Source organism: Perognathus longimembris, chromosome 8 (assembly GCF_023159225.1).
Source record: "Perognathus longimembris pacificus isolate PPM17 chromosome 8, ASM2315922v1, whole genome shotgun sequence".
Lineage (NCBI taxonomy): Eukaryota > Metazoa > Chordata > Mammalia > Rodentia > Heteromyidae > Perognathus > Perognathus longimembris.
The window spans coordinates 41,903,560-41,909,832 of record NC_063168.1 but is presented as its reverse complement, the minus strand read 5'-3'; the positions used below and the strand labels follow the sequence as shown (position 1 = coordinate 41,909,832).

The window sequence follows — 6,273 nt, the reverse complement described above, 5'->3', positions numbered from 1 at the left end:
TAGGTTTATTGGGCTTGGAGGGGCTTAGTTTTTTGAGTTCTCTGTAGATGACAGATATCAGGCCTTTGTCTGTTGCTGTGCTGGTAAATATCCTTTCCCATATCGTTGGCTGTCTTTCTATTTTGGTGGCTATGACCTTAGCTGTGCAGAAACTTTTTAATTTGTAGTAGTCCCATTTGTTGAGTCTTTCCCCTATTTGTTGTGCGCCTGGGACTCTATTCAGGAAGTTCCTTCCTGTGCCTATAAGTTCTAGTGTCTTTCCTACTCTGTCCTTCAGTAGTTTCAAGGATTCAGGTCTGATGTTGAGGTCCTTGATCCATTTTGAGTTGATCTTGGTGCATGGTGATAGGCTTGGGTCTACTTTGAGTTTTCTGCATATGGCTGCCCAGTTCTCCCAGCACCAGTAGTTGAAGAGGCTATGTTTATTCCATTGTATGTCTTTAGCTCCTTTGTCGAATATCAGTTGGCTGTAAGAGTGCGGTTTTATTTCTGGGTCTTCAATTCTAATCCACTGGTCTTCCGATCTGTTTTTATACCAATACCATGCTGTTTTTGTTATGATGGCCTTGTAGTAGAGCTTGAAGTCTGGTATGGTGATACCTCCTGCACTATGTTTTTTGCCTAGAATTGCTTTGGCTATTCTAGGTTTTTTGCTGTTCCATATGAACTTATGCATATATTTTCTAAAACATATCTAGTATTTTTCTAGTAGGCATTAAATATTTTTTTTCTTATTTATTGTCAAAGTAATGAACAGAGAGGTTACAGTTTTATATGTTAGGCCTTGCGTACATTTCTTGTACTGTTTGTTACCTCCTTCCTCATTTCCCCTCCACTTTTCCCTATTCCCCCCATGAGTTGTTCAGTTGGTTTACACCAAATGGTTTTGCAAGTATTGCTTTTGGAGTCTATTTTTTTATCCTTTTTTTTTTTTTTTTTTTTTGGCCAGTCCTGGGCCTTGGACTCAGGGCCTGAGCACTGTCCCTGGCTTCTTCCCTCTCAAGGCTAGCACTCTGCCACGTGAGCCACAGCGCCGCTTCTGGCCGTTTTTTCTGTATATGTGGTGCTGGGGAATCGAACCTAGGGCCTCGTGTATCCGAGGCAGGCACTCTTGCCACTAGGCTATATCCCCAGCCCTATTTTTTTATCCTTTGTCTCTCGATTAAATATTTAATGTTAAGTATTTAATTTTAAAATTCATCAGTCTACTTGATCCTAAAGTTTTCTTCATGATAAAAGTTTCCATCTAAATTTTGTTAATGAATAAAATGGGTGCATGCTTTCTCCTTTTGTTTCAGTTTTAGTAAAGTAAGTATTTTAGTAAAGTAAGTAAGTCAAGGAATTACATAACTCAATTTAATTTTAAATTTTTATTGTAACAAACATGTCTCTGATACTTGCTTTCATCCATTTAATATCTCTCTAATATGTGGAATTATATTCTGATATATTTTTCAAAATGATATTTACATTCTCTCCCTCCCTTCTTACTTATATTAATCATCAAAATTAGTTTTTGGTGTAATTGTTCTTCTTTTGCTGGCTTATTCATTATATTATTTGCCATCATTTGCTTCTACTATTTTAATACAATTTAATTATTTTCCTAGCTCATTAACCTTAGAGTGCTTATCAACAAGGTCTTTGTATTAGGTTTTATTTATGATTTATTTCTTATATAAGTGGGGATCACTTTTTGATAAACAGTACCGTGATTCAAACTCTATTACAATGCCATGATGATGATGATGATGGTGATGATGATAAACTAGCTAGATACTGGTACAAGAATAAGCCTGAGTACAAACAGATGAAAATAAAAGACCCAGAAATGAACCCACAGACCTTTAGCCACCTCATCTTTGATAAAAGAGCTAAAACCACAAGTTGGAAGAAAGCCTTTTCAACAAATGATGCTTGCAGAATTGGTTTTACACAGGCAGAAAGTTGAAGCCAGATCCTTATATATCACTCTGCACCAGAATCAGTTTCAAATGAATCAGAGATGTCAATGTAAGGGCAAATACCATGAAAATGTTACAGGGAGGGATAGAAGAAACATTAGAGTTCCTTGGTCCAGAATCACAACAAAGCAAGGAAAGGCTGGATAAATGGAATAGCATAAAACTGAAGAATTTCTGTGTGGCAAAAAACATAGCTAGCAAGATAAAAAGAAAGCCCACAAAATGGAACATGCTTTTCACTAGCTATGCGTCAGACAACTGCCTTAAATATAAAATATACTTAAAGTTCAAAAAAAGTAAACACCCCAAAATTAAGACACAACTAACCAATTAATAAATGAGCTAAAACCCTAGAGAAACTTCTCATAAGTTGAAGTAAGAATTGCCAATAGACATCTGAAGAAATGTTCAACATATCTCTGACCATAAAAGAAATGCAAATCAGAACAACACTGAGATTCCACCTCACCCCAGTGGAAATGGTCATCATTAAGGGAACTAACAATAACAGATGCTGGTGGGGTTGTGGTCAAAAGTGAACTCTACTGCACTGTTGGTGTGAATTTAATCTTGCAAAAACACTCTGGAAATCAAACTGGAGGTTGCTCAAAAGACCAAATAGAGACCTTCTCTATGACACAGCAATTCTACTCCTAGGCATTTATCCAGTAGAACATAAACAAGACCATTCTAAAGCTACCTGCACAACCATGTTCACTGCAGTATTGTTTACCATACTCAAGGTATGGAATCAGTCCAGATGCCCCTCAATGGACGAATGAATACACATAATGGAAATCAACGGAATTGGAAAAATTTATATTAAGTGATATAAACCAGATCCAAAGAAACATAGGTTTTACTATTTCCCTCATTTGTGGTTACTGGATTGTGCCTATTCATCTACAAGTAAACACAGTAGATGGTAAAAAACAAAAAATACACTTGGACATGATAAATCATATAGTACACTAGACATTCACAGTGAGACCAAAGGAGGATATTCTTAGGAGAGGATCTCAGAGACTCAGTAGCTATATGTATATGATTGTATAAAATGATATTAATCAAAATGAACGCCAAGAAATGAAATCCAATGATTTTCTGTTATTTAGTTTTTTGTGTGTTCTTTTTTCTTCTTTGTTACTATTTTTGCACATTTTGTCTTAAATGTAAATGTATCTGTTTTAGTGAGGGTAAAGGGGAAGCACAGAAACTGTGGGACAAAGGGTGAACAAAAGTAGAGGCAGTGATACTAGACACTATGTTGAAAATGAACTATACAACTTGTGGTAAGGTAGATTTGGATGGAAACCTGGGAGAAAATAAGGGAGAGGTTGATACTGTTCAAAAACAAATATACTCGTTACTTGATTTAGGTAACTATAACCCCTTTGTAGATCACCTTTACAATAGCCACACAATTTTGATATTATAGAAAAAAATTAAATTCAAACTAAGAAATTTTTCATGAATGTATGTGAAAGGTTAGTTTTTCTACCTATTGGATGAAATGTATAGACTTTGATATTATGAATTTTTTTCACAGATTTTATTTGACTATCAACCAAGACATGAACTCCTAAGGTATTTAATTTGTGGTGATATAGTCTTCTTTTATAGGTACTTGTTTTGGTGATACAGTTTGCTAAATATGTGTTTGTGGATAGGATGGTTAGTAGTTTTACTGAAATACTTTTGTCTGCTTTAGTAGCAGGACAATACTTGTCATGTAAATCACACTGGAGTATGTGCTACCAACTTCTTTTTTCTATAAGTGACTGTAGAATTTATATTACTAAAATGAGTTGCATTTGTGTCCATTTGTGTCTACAGTTTTACTTTATTCAAATCCTTTTCATAATAAATCCAATTTAATAACTAAAATATTTGTTACTGTTTCTCAAAAAAGCAGTGACAGGGGCTGGGAATATGGCCTAGTGGCAAGAGTGCTTGCTTGCCTCATATACATGAAGCTCCAGGTTTGATTCCTCACCACCATATATATAGAAAAGGCCAGAAGTGGCGCTGGGCTCAAGTTTGGCCGAGTGCTAGCTTTGAGCAAAAAGATGTCAGGGACAGTGCTCAGGCCCTGAGTTCAAGTTCCAGGACTGGCAAAAAAAAATGTAAAAAGCAAACAAACAAAAAAACAGTGACAGTCTATATTTTATAAAAATTGATTCATATAATATATGTTATGAAATTATAGACACAAATGTCTGGTATTTCCACATTATTTCTTCAATGTATGAAATATCTCTTCCATTATTTTTCATTTTGTTTTGGTTTTTGGAAACAGGATTCCTCTATGCAGTCAAGGCTGGCCCCAAACTCATGATCTTCCTCCCTTAGCCCCATAAGTGAGAGGATTATAGATGTATACCCAGACACCTGATTCTTTCTTACTTTGCACTAGTAATTATACTTCTTGTTAATATTGTTCATAAATTTACTTAGAAAGGCACTTTCTCCTTTGATTCATTTTCATAACTGTTTGCTTTTAATTACACTGCAGTCTCTGTTTTGTTTGTAAGATCATCTTTTCATATTTTCTGGACTTCATTTGTTCTTCTGTCTTCCTGTTCCTTACAGGGGAAGGTTAGAATGTTGATGGTAAAACTGTTTGAAGAAGGATTGATTATATTTTGAAACTGGGAAGAAACAAAAAGGAAGTAAAAATAAAATCAATAATAAGCACTGATCCATTGAGTTTTTTATTTAGCAAGGATTTCTTTGTCAAATTCCTCTGGCCATAATATTTGGTGCTTAAAACTTTTACCCAATCATCCTGTTATGGCTAGTCTGCCCTGAGTTCAAGACACAATAGAATATTAGAGAATGAAAGTTTAGTGGATATCTTACTCCTGTGGAGGTTGTTTTATCAAACCCTAACTTCCCCCTTCTTCCAATGCAGCTTATTATTTATAGATTGCACAGCGGTTTCTTCTATGTTTCGTTCAGAAATTTTGGTGTTTTTTTTTTTTTTTTTTTGGCCAGTCCTGGGCCTTGGACTCAGGGCCTGAGCACTGTTCCTGGCTTCTTCCCGCTCAAGGCTAGCACTCTGCCACTTGAGCCACAGCGCCGCTTCTGGCCGTTTTCTGTATATGTGGTGCTGGGGAATCGAACCTAGGGCCTCGTGTATCCGAGGCAGGCACTCTTGCCACTAGGCTATATCCCCAGCCCAGAAATTTTGGTTTTTAATGGTTGGAAAAAAAAGGCTTTGGGGAACTTGATTTTAGCTGGTTTTATAGACTACCAGGTTTTTTTTTTTAAATATGGAATGCTTAACGAATTTGCATGTCATCTTTGAGAGGCAGCCTGATAATCTCTGCATCATTTCAATTTTAGTGTATGTGCTGCCGAGGCGAGCACCAGACTTCTATTTTTTTAAGAAATCAAAAGAAGAGGATATAACTGTTGAAATATTAATAAGCAATTAATATTTGAGTATATATTTTCCATATTCACTGCTCTTTATTTCTTCATATAGATAGTCTTTTCCATTAATTTCTTTCTTCTTAGAAAATATTTTCACAGTATGGAACTTTAGACATTGAAATATTTTGCCTTCTATTAATCTTAATTATTAAATTACACCAGTTCTCAGGAAGTCATATGAAGCTAAAGAACTTAGAATTAATAAGTCTATTGTTTCTTTCCTTGGCTTTAAAATATCACATAATCCACATTCTCTAATATTTTGGTCTCCTGTGTGTGTGTGTGTGTGTGTGTGTGTGTGTGTGTGTGTGTGTGTTGGCACTGAGACTTGAACTGAGGGCATAGGTATTGCCTCAGCTTTTCCGCTCATGGTTGGTGCTCTGTCTTTTTTTTTTTTTTTTTTGCCAGTCTTGGGCTTGGACTCAGGGCCTGAGCACTGTCCCTGGCTTCTTTTTTGCTCAAGGCTAGTACTCTGCCATTTGAGCCACAGCGCCACTTCTGGCCGTTTTCTATATATGTGGTACTGGGGAATTGAACCTAGGGCTTCATGTATATGAGGCAAGCACTCTTGCCACTAGGCCATGTTCCCAGCCCCTGGTGCTCTGTCTTTTAAGCCACACTTCTGTTTCTGTCTTTTTGGTTATTAATTGGACATAAGAATCTCACAGAACATCCTACTTGCACTGAATTTAAACCATAGTCCTCAGATATCATTCTTCAAAATAGCTAGTCCAGCTTTTCCCACCATCTTTAAATTTTCATTTGTCATTTGCGTTATGGTTCCCCTCTGATAGGTATTTTACTGTTAGTTTTTCTTTTCAGAAGTTCATAATGATATTTCCACACATGCCTTCCTTTGTGCTGTTCCTAT

General features: G+C 36.1%; 1 non-coding gene across 1 annotated transcript; it reads right to left on the bottom strand.

Moving 5' to 3' along the window:
- Positions 1 to 5,233: 5,233 nt before the first annotated feature.
- On the bottom strand, positions 5,234 to 5,336 carry LOC125357009. Its single transcript, XR_007212041.1, has one exon. It is a non-coding gene; the product is annotated as a U6 spliceosomal RNA (small nuclear RNA).
- Positions 5,337 to 6,273: the final 937 nt, after the last annotated feature.